The 11,165-nt window shown below is 45.7% G+C and overlaps 1 protein-coding gene across 1 annotated transcript in view; it reads right to left on the bottom strand.

Annotated features, from left to right (window-relative positions):
• PLEKHA7 (pleckstrin homology domain containing A7) overlaps positions 1-10,859 on the bottom strand; it is a 156,006-nt gene extending 145,147 nt beyond the window's left edge. Inside the window, exon 1 of the mRNA XM_014584603.2 lies at positions 10,841-10,859. The gene's annotated coding sequence lies outside the window, so the exon portion shown is untranslated. The remainder of the gene's footprint in view (positions 1-10,840) is intronic.
• Between the last annotated feature and the right edge of the window lie 306 nt (positions 10,860-11,165).

Raw genomic sequence — 11,165 nt, 5'->3', positions numbered from 1 at the left:
TGGGCGGCGGAGCGCGCCGGGGCCTCAGCGCGCCCGCGGCGCATCGCGCACACTCCTGGTCCTCGCCCCGGCCTTCCCGAAGAGCCCACACCCACTTGACATCAGCACCAACCAAAGCACGTGGCCCAGCGCCAGGCGCCGGACCCCAGCGCCCCAGAGCGCGCCCCAGGTGCTACCGCTCGGCCAGGACGGCGCGCCTGAGCGCGGCACATTCCCTGCCTCGCAGAGGATGCTGCAAGCGGGAGGCGGCGGGGAGACGGAGGAGGGGGAGGGAAATCGCTGGAGGGGGCAGGACCTGCGGCCTCACAGCGGCGCTGCTCTGGAGCCCCGCCAGCCACCAGCAGACCTGACAGCCTTGCCGCAAGTGCCCATCGACTGGATAGGACCAGCTGCAGTGACCCGGGCTGCTGTCCTCTCCCCGCCAAGGAGCTCTCCTGGAGCCCTGACCTTGAATTCTCTTCCTCGGAATGATTCCAGAAGGCGCCCCTCTAACTGCAGCCAAGCCAAGAGTGAAGGCTTGGTCCGATGTGGCTGCTCTCAAACAGGAGGCACCCAGCGAAGCGGACGACACCCTCTCACACCGGCAACCTCACCTGGGTCTCCTTCCTTCTGCCTTCTCTCAGTGCCCTTGGCAATAAGTAGCGTTCTCGCCCGGGTTCCGCCAGCGATCAGAAACCACACTTCCAGCAGCCTACACACACTTCTCATTCATTCATTAGTGTCCATCCAAAGAGTTGAACATTCAAACATTTATTAAAGCTTAGTTACGTGCCAGGAACAACAGATAGAAGATAAAGTTCTACACTCACAGAGCTTATGGCCTAGTCAGGGAGAGAGAGATTAAACATAGAGCGAAGTACTTACTATGGTTACAACGTATTAAAGGGAAGGGTGCTATGAGAAGGCAGGAAGGAGCCCTCCATGTCTTGGCAGTCAGGAAAGGCCTCCCTGTGGAAGTGACATTTGAGCTGCTGAGGTATGAAGATGAGAAGTTATTCAGGGTGGCACCAGCAGTTGGCTGGAACGGCTAAGTCGCTAGACTCCCATGTAGTCGACTGCGGTTCAAGTCCCAGACCCATGCCAGGCACGTGTGCATGCGTGCCCAAGATCCCAACAGGAGAATGGAGGAGAAGGGATTGCAGTGTGGCCATCCGCCCCGGAGGGGTGACTTCTCACTTTCTGTCTCTCTCTGTCTTTTTGGTGAATGCACATGCCCTATAGCAAAAACCTCTCAAAAAAAAAAAAAAAAAGTCATTCAGGGCTGGGAAAGTTCAGGCAAAGAGACTGGTTATTAAAGTGTGGGCTTGCTCCCATGCATAGGTGAGATGACAAGCAGAAGCAAACCGCCATGTCAGGGACCACCTGTCCAAGAGGGATGTGGGTCGCTCACAGGCCCTGGAAGAGAGCCAGGCTATCTGTCCACAGAGGCCCTCCTGTCTGCATCCTCATCTTCCCCTGACCCTGGGCTGCGGTTCCTCGCTAAGAGAGCATGGAATAGAGGCAGGAACCAACACACCCTGCTCCAGCTCCGTCACCCGTCTGCTGCTTAGCCCTGCAGAGAGCCCTTCCACCCTTGGTTTCAGGGTCTCCATCTAAAATGAAGGGTTGCATTAGGACAGCATTCCTCCATTTTTTGTAAGTTTATTCACATAGCGATTTGAAAAATTTCATAGGCCATGGAATTAAGTATGAGTTTATTTTGGTGCCCAAAATTAAAAAATCCAAGCATAATTCTTTCATAATGTGCATTTTCCATGAACTTTTTGAGACCCCTTTGTATTTATTTCTCCCACAGAGGAGGGTACCCCAACAAGGTCTTCATACTTTCATCCCCCCCAGCTGCAGCCAGCCAGCATGTGCGTATGTGCTGACAGGGAGCTCGCAGGATGCGAACACAGAACCTTCCCGTGTGGTGTCTACTACACCAGTCTGGGCCTCTCCATGTTTGTTTTTTAAGGTCCATAATCCCTTTGGGATAGATACATAAGTGTTATTTCCCTTCCATAGCTTATATGATGACAACATGTCAAATTATTTACCAAATCAAAAATAATATTAAAGAGACTAGCAGCTGGCATAATGGTTATGTCGCTGGACTCCCGTGTGGTTGACTGTGGTTTGAGTGACTGACCTGGAGGCTGAAAAGTCATGCCTGGTGTACGTGCATACGTGCCCCAAATGCCGAGAGGCAAATGGAAGAGAAGGGACTGCTGCATTACCATCCCTCTTGGGGAGGTGATTTTTACTTTCTAGCTCTCTGTCTCAGGCAAGCACACGGCCCTATGGCAATATTTTGTTTTTAAATAGCTTGGAGTCAAGAGTAAAAAAGAGGCCTCCAAGCACACGTTTCTATTACCTGTCCCAACCCTCCCACATCAACCCAGCACTTATCTCCAGCTTCACCCCTTTTATTCTTTCCAGGATAAATTGTCCAGGCAATGAACAGAAGCTCTGGGTCATCCGAAAGCAAAAACCAAAAATAACAACAACGACAAAAAAAACCAAGCACGTTGTGAAAGACTCTTTTGAATGATAATTTCCAGTAATGCTGGGGGACACTCTGAAGGAAGTATGCAATGTTCCTGGGGACAATTTGGCAGTATGAACTAAAAGCCTTAACAGTGCTCATACCCTGTACCCCATCGACCCCACATCTAAGAACTTATCCGCGAGACATAATTGTGGATGGGAACAAAGATTTACCCATGGAATGTTCATTTCACCATTTCTCTAACAGCAAATAATTGGAGGTAACCTAACTGTGCAACAGGAGCTCGGTTAAACTGTGGTATATCCCTACAATAGAAAACATGCAACTTTAAGATTGATATGTAAAATATCTACTGTTGATTAAAACAAAAGGTTACGAACAGTTGATCCCAATTGTGTGCGTGTGTGTGTGTGTGTGTGTGTGTGTGTGTTATAATGGGGTGGAGCGTTGGTGATACCTTTGGTGAGGTTGTGCTGTGTTCATTTGTTTTACTGGCTCAACCGGAACCTGCTCCCTAAAGCAAAACCACTGCAGCATCTCATCTTCCAATAAGTCAATCTATTGACCCACATTGAAGTTGTAGGATATTAATATTATAAAGGAAAGGAATAAACCTTACAGGCAGGCAGGAACATAATTCAATTCTCCACCACCATCCACTCATCATTTGATAGTAATCTTATTTTTTTTATTTTTAATTTTATTTACTTATTTTTATAATTTTGCTATAGTGCTTGCCAGAGAAAGAAAAGCAAGCTACCAGGTCTGGAACTCGAACCATGCTCAGCCATGTTGGAGTCCAGTGCCTTAATCCACCACTCCACTTGCTGGACCCTTAATAGTAATCTTAAAGGTAGCATGATTTTACCCCCAAACTTCTCATTTCATATAGATTTTTCAATTGGCTTTTTTCCTTGAGTCCAGCTCAATATTTTTCAAACCTCAGTGTGCACTTAAAAATTATTGTCCCTAGTGGTTAGGATACATTTTACTATCTTTTTTTTTTTTTTTTTTTGCACCTTATGCTCTAACATTAGTACCTAATCACCTAATCGCTATATGAAAGTTCAAGGGAAAAAAGACTAGCAGGATATTTTGCCAAATGATAATAATGTCAAAATTGGGGCTAGCAGATGGTGTAATGGTCACATAGCTAAACTCTCATGTAGTCAACCACAGTTCAAGTCCCAGACCAGTGGCTTAAAACTTACACTGGGGGCGTGGGGGGACAGAAAATGCCATAATAGACTCCTGGACTCCCATGTCAACAGTGGTTTGAGTCCCAGACCCGGTGACCTAAAACTCATGCCAGGTGCGTGTGTGCATGAGCACGCACTTAAGATCCCAAGAGGAGAATAAAGGAGAAGGGATTGTGGCAAGGCCATCCCCCCTGGGGGGTGATTTCTTGCTTTTGGCTCTTTGTCTCTGTCTGTCTTTCCGGTGAACACATGTGCCCTATAGCAAATATCTCTCCTAAAAAAAAGTCAAAATTATAATTGATTAGTGCTTCCTTCCTTGGGATTTTCCATGTTTTCCAAATTGTATGACAATAAATATTTATTACTTTAGTAATCAGAACATAAGATACTGCTTAAAGTCAACTGAGAGGGGCCAGCCAGTGGTGTGGCAGTTAAGGTGGCTGAATTCCACATGGCAGACAGTGGTTCAAGCCCCAGACCTGGTGGCTCAAAAATCACACAGTACATATGTGCATGTATGCTCAAAATCCTGAGTGGAGAATGGAGGAGAAGGAATTGTGCCGTGACTATATTCCCCTGCCCATGGGGTGAGGGTGATTCCTCATTTTCCCTCTCTCTTTCGGTCTTTCTCTAGTGACCACACATGCCCTATAGCAAAACCTAAAGAAAAGCAAAACAAAACAAAACTGGGTTGGGCCAGCCAGTGGCGTGGTAGTTAAGGTGGCTGGATCTCATATGGCTACCTGAGTGGTTTGAATCCCAGACCTGGCAGTTTGAAAACCATGCCAGGCACGTGTGTGTGCATGCCCAATATCCTGAAGGAACAGAAGAAAAGGAATGGTGGCACGGCTATCTTCCCTGGGGGCTGCTTTCTCACGTTCTCTCTCTCCATCAAACACAATGCCCTATCCCAAATTAAAAGGGGGGGGGGTTTAAAGACTTTCCAAAAGATAAACTAGAAAGAAACTGCCTTGACTTTAAAAGGGACTATGCCCATCACATCCCCCCTCGCTGCGAGCTCTGATAATGCCCCAGTTGGTGTCCCCACATCCAAGGACAGACAGTACATACGTCGTCGCTAGGAAACCATGCAGGGAAAACCAGCAAGGAAATTATTTTTATATTTACCTCCTGGGTTGTGCTTGTAATAATGCTCCAAAGCCTAGACTTAAAGGTTTCTAAATGAAACAGCCATGACCATTGGCTAATAGAGCTGTCCCCTGGTCCCAAAACTCTCTACCAATATTCTGGATCCTTACTAAGTGCAGAGCACATAAGGCATCTCCCCAGGTCCTAAGGACCTCAGACCATTTGGCCTGCCTTTCCCAGAGCTGGTGTGCCACCAGACACAGTGGCAAGGACTCACTGTTGCAAACCATAAATTAGATGGGGCTCAGCGATAACTGGAGAGATGGTCTGGGCCTTAGTTTCCCCCTCGGTGAATAGCAAGGTCTACTTGCTTTTTGGAAGAGATGGATGTAAAAGTATTTGGTCGAAGTGGCCAGCACTAACCTCCTGCAGGGCATTATTATTTCATGAAGGTATATGCTATTCCTTTTATTTATTTTATTTTATTTTATTTTATTTACTTATTTATTTTGAGAGAGAGATTTTTGCTATAAGGCATGTGCTCTTGCTGGAAAGACAGAGACAGAGAGACAGAAAGCAAGAAATCATTCCCCCCCGCCCCCACCAGGGAGGATGGCCACATGGCAATCCCTTCTCCTCCATTCTTTTCTTAGGATTTTGGGCATGCACACACACGTGCCCAGCATGAGTTTCAAACCTCTGCATCCAGGACTTGAACTGTGGAACTGTGGTGGACCTTTTGGAAGTTAGCACTTTAACCACCACACCACCTGCTGGCCCCTATGCTATGCCTTTAGAGGGAGAAATGGGCTGGCTGGTTGTGGGTTCTTTGGCACAGGCTATCAAAAAATACAAAGTTAATGGAAAAACAGGATTAAAGTATGAGCTATTTTTTGATGCAAAAAAAAAAATCAGAATGGGTCCATACTTTCTTCCATGATATGCATTTTCCATGAACTTTTTGAAAATCCCTTTTATTTTATTCTTCTATGAGAAAGACAGAGACAGGGTGGGGTGCCCCAACTGGATCTTTACATTACAATCACTTTCCAAAAAGCTGGGGTGTTCACAGACCCAAATAGTGCAGAGGTAAGACAGGGAAGTGTGCTTTCTCTTGCTATATAATTCAGGAAGCCTTAATCAAGGACAGAGGCAAATGGCACTAAAATTCCAAATTGGGGACCAAAGTTTCTTAATATAATAGGTAAAAACCACCAGAGCAAGATCTAAAAATCAGGGATACCTGTATTATTTAGCTACTTTAATTTAATAATTGTTTGATCTCCTACCAGGCATTGCAAATTCCTGCATTCTCTGCTCAAAATAAAACGCATGATTTCCAAACTAGACAGAGCTGCTGTTAGGTTACATTTAAAATCCACCTAGAGTCTAATCAAGCTAATTTTACTGTTATTGTGTCTATTAAAACATGGGGCCTTTGTTTAGAGAGTGAACAGAGAGGAGGAGTGCGCCAACACAGGGGCTGGAAATGTGATTATTCCACAATTGTTTCTGGGAAGAAAATAACTGAATTTTTAAAATAACTTCAACAGGACTGACTATATCAGAAGGTCCCCCTTGAGAGCTGGCCGGTCCCCCAACAGCCAGGTAATGGCTCAGGGACAGAAAATGAAGCACTACGCCTCACCTAAGCTGCAAACATTGAACACACTGACCAAGGAAGCCAACGTGAGCTAAGGGGCATTAGGTAGGGGAAAAGCCTACTTCTAGTTTCATGCCCAGAGACCAAGAACTAATCAAGTAAGAGTTTTGACTCAAATGAATAATTAATAATTAAATATACAACTTTACAGATTTTTTTAAACAATAGAATAAAACCAAATCACAAAACACCTAGAACATACATATGACAGAAGGCCTTTGTACTTTCACTTTAACCAGTAAAATTCCTGGGTCTGGGGGCCACCTCCAGAGAATCTAATGCCAGAGTTGCAAGGTGAGCCCAGGAATCTGCATTTATAGCCCATGGTTACCTGTGGTCTAGAGCCCTCACTTTGACAGTCTAAGCTAAAAGGCCAGGAAGACCTAACACACCCATCTAGCCCTGCCTTCCAGCAAGAGTCACCCAAGTGTTAATATATCATTGAAAACCATGTACCAGCAAATAGTGTTGTCTACCACAGTTTGAGTCACTGATCCGGCGGCTTAAACTCCCACCAGGCGCATGTGTGTGTGTGTGTGTGTGTGTGTGTGTGTGTGTAAGACAGGGAAGTGTGCTTTCTCTTGCTATATAATTCAGGAAGCCTTAATCAAGGACAGAGGCAAATGGCACTAAAATTCCAAATTGGGGACCAAAGTTTCTTAATATAATAGGTAAAAACCACCAGAGCAAGATCTAAAAATCAGGGATACCTGTATTATTTAGCTACTTTAATTTAATAATTGTTTGATCTCCTACCAGGCATTGCAAATTCCTGCATTCTCTGCTCAAAATAAAACGCATGATTTCCAAACTAGACAGAGCTGCTGTTAGGTTACATTTAAAATCCACCTAGAGTCTAATCAAGCTAATTTTACTGTTATTGTGTCTATTAAAACATGGGGCCTTTGTTTAGAGAGTGAACAGAGAGGAGGAGTGCGCCAACACAGGGGCTGGAAATGTGATTATTCCACAATTGTTTCTGGGAAGAAAATAACTGAATTTTTAAAATAACTTCAACAGGACTGACTATATCAGAAGGTCCCCCTTGAGAGCTGGCCGGTCCCCCAACAGCCAGGTAATGGCTCAGGGACAGAAAATGAAGCACTACGCCTCACCTAAGCTGCAAACATTGAACACACTGACCAAGGAAGCCAACGTGAGCTAAGGGGCATTAGGTAGGGGAAAAGCCTACTTCTAGTTTCATGCCCAGAGACCAAGAACTAATCAAGTAAGAGTTTTGACTCAAATGAATAATTAATAATTAAATATACAACTTTACAGATTTTTTTAAACAATAGAATAAAACCAAATCACAAAACACCTAGAACATACATATGACAGAAGGCCTTTGTACTTTCACTTTAACCAGTAAAATTCCTGGGTCTGGGGGCCACCTCCAGAGAATCTAATGCCAGAGTTGCAAGGTGAGCCCAGGAATCTGCATTTATAGCCCATGGTTACCTGTGGTCTAGAGCCCTCACTTTGACAGTCTAAGCTAAAAGGCCAGGAAGACCTAACACACCCATCTAGCCCTGCCTTCCAGCAAGAGTCACCCAAGTGTTAATATATCATTGAAAACCATGTACCAGCAAATAGTGTTGTCTACCACAGTTTGAGTCACTGATCCGGCGGCTTAAACTCCCACCAGGCGCATGTGTGTGTGTGTGTGTGTGTGTGTGTGTGTGTATGTGTGCAAAAAATCCTAAGAGGAAATTAGAGGAAAAGGGATTGTGGTGTAGCCAACCCCTTTGCGGGGGACGGGTTGGGGGTGATTTCTTATCTTCTATCTCTCTGTCTCTTCGATGAATACATAAGCCATATAGCAAAAATCTCTCTCTTAAAAAAAAGAAAGAAAACCATGAGTGATACTCAATTGGTATCTCATATGAAAGCTCATCAAAATTACTACAGTGAGGGCATGCTCAAGAATGCCAAGGAAAGGAAAAAACAAGTAAAAGAAGCACCTGGCACATGAAACTATAAACTGCCAATTTATTATTTATTTATTTTTTTTGGGGGGGGGAGAGAGAGAGAGAGATTTTTCTATAGGGCACATACACTTGCTTGGAAGACAGAGAGAGACAGAGAGATAGAAAGCGAGAATTCACCCCCCAGAGGATGGCCACACCCAAACCCCTTCCCCTCCATTCTCCTTTTGGGATTTCGGGCATGCATACACATGCACTCAGTGTGAGTTTGAAGCCACCAGGTCTGGGAATCAAACCACAGACGCCATGTGGGAGCCCAGAGGCGTAACTACTACCCCATCTGCTGGTCCCTAAACTGTCCACTTTCACACGGAGGAGGATGGTGTACTTTTGACACCGGTACAGTCCATCTTATCTCCAAAAACCAGGTAAGAACTTCCTCGACTCACTGGTATCATGTCCTAAGGACTCCATGAACTCACGCAGACCTGAGTTAAAGCGGGACTCATCCACTTGTCATCGGGGTGGCGTTGGATTGTTTTTTCTCCCCTAAGCCCCAATTTTCTCAACTCTAAAATGGGGTTGAAAGTATCTATTTCTGGGGACAGTAGGTGGTATGATGTTTAAGGCACTGGACTCCCTCTTTTTTTTTTTTTTTTTTTTTTTTTTGAGAGAGATTTTCGCTATAGGGCGCGTGCGCTCGCCAGACAGACAGAGAGAGACATAGAGACAGAAAGCGAGAAATCACCCCCCAGGGGGGATGGCCACGCCGCAATCCCTTCTCCTCCATTCTCCTCTCGGGATCATGGGCACGCACGCACACGCGCCCGGCGTGAGTTTTAAGCCACCGGGTCCGGGACGTGAACCGCGGTCGACTACGTGGGAGTCCAGCGACATAGCCATTACGCTAACTGCTGGTTCCCAACTCCCTCTTGATTGACTGTTGTTGAAGTCCCAGATCTGGCAGCTTGGAAATCATGCTGGGCACACGTGCATAGGTGCCTAAAATCCCAAGAGAAGAATGAAGAAGAAGGGACTGCAGCATGGCCCTCCCCACTGAGAGATGCTTTCTCTCTCACTGTCTCTCTCCAGCAAGTACACACATCCTATGGCAAAAACTTTCAAAAGGGAACCAGCAGATAGTGTAATGGTTATGTTTCTGACTCCCTCGTAGTCGACTGTGGTTCGAGTACTGGACCCCGTGGCTTAAAATTCATGCTGGGCACGTGTGCATGCCGAAGATCTCAAGAGGAAAATGGAGGAGAAGGGATTGCAAGATGACCATCCTCTGTGTGTGTGTGTGTGTGTGTGTGTGTGTGTGTGTGTGTGTGTGTATAGGTATGTGTGTATGATTTCTCACTTCCTGACTGTCTCTGTCTCTCTGGTGAGCACATGAGCCCTATAGTTAAAGAAAAAAAAAAAACTCTCTAAAAATAAAATCTTCAGGGACCAGCGTAATGGCTATGTCGCTAGACTCCCATGTAGTCGACCACGGTTCGAGTCCCGGACCCGGCAGCTTAAACTCACACTGGGCACATGTGCGTGCATGTCCAAGATCCCGAGAGGAGAATGGAGGAGAAGGGATTGTGGCGTGGCCATCCCCCCTGGGGGGTGATTTCTTGCTTTCTGTCTCTCTGTTTCTCTCTGTCTTTCTGGCAAATGCACACACCCTATAGAAAAAAACCTCTCCAAAAATAAAAAAAAATAAAATCTGTAAAGAGAAAAACTACTTCTGCAGTGTTGTTTGAGAATCGACTAACTTGACTGTGTGAGTGTATGGGGCCAGCAGGTACTATACAAATGGTGGCTACTATTATCGATTTAGTTGATAAACATTTATTGGGACCTTCTGCAAGTCGGGCATTAGGCACAGGACATACAGAAGAGACAGAAGAGTCAGAGGGACAGAATACAGATAATAAACATGCAAACAAATGATTTTGGATACTAACGTATGCTATGAAGAAAATAAAACAGGGATATTTGGGTGTCAGGGCGCATATCAGGAAAGACCTCTCTTAGATGTGGCATTTAAGCTACGTTCTAAGGACTGTGAGAACAAAGTGTGTTCCTGACAAAGAAGAAGGGCAGTGAGGCTGGGACTCCGGGACCAGTGGGGAGGCAGGAGGGAGGACGCTGAGGGGTCAGGTCAGCAGAGGTTAGCCAGGGCCTTGTAACACCTGGTGGGAATTTGGATTCTCTTCCAAAAGCACTGGGAAGCCACGGAGGGTTTAAAAGAAAGGAGAAATATGATCCGATTTGCTTTTTAGCTTCTACATAGAGAAAGGCCCGGAGATTAGGGACAACAAATAAAAACCCACTATTTATTCAGTGCTTTACTCTGTACCCTGAACGGTGCTCAGAGCTTTACATGATGACCTTTAATCCTCACGAAGACTTTTTGGGAGGAGCACTGTTATTACCCTGACTCTACAGGACCAAACGTTGGCACAGAGATGAGGTCACTCACCCATCAGGGTCACCAGAGGGTCCGTTACACAAAGCCAGTCTGACCGTTCCGCTGCCACAGTGCCTTCGAAAAGAAGCGAGGGGAAGCAGAGAGACCGCCGCGGTCGCATGAGAGGGTGGTGGCTGCGAACTGCAACGGTGAAATGCCCAAGGGGATTCGGTTTTGCAAAGTGTCTTGGTCTCGCTGATGGGAGTCATGACAGAGTGAGGGAAAGAAAGACAACTTCCAAGTTCTGGGTTTGAGCAACCGAGTGGATGCCAGTGCAATTTTCTGAGATTATTAGGTCTAAGGGGAAAACCAACTAAATGGGGAAGAGAGGCGTTAA

Source organism: Tupaia chinensis, unplaced genomic scaffold, assembly GCF_000334495.1.
Source record: "Tupaia chinensis unplaced genomic scaffold, TupChi_1.0 Scaffold000077_1, whole genome shotgun sequence".
NCBI classification, from domain to species: domain Eukaryota; kingdom Metazoa; phylum Chordata; class Mammalia; order Scandentia; family Tupaiidae; genus Tupaia; species Tupaia belangeri.
This window is presented reverse-complemented; position numbering and strand designations above follow the sequence as displayed.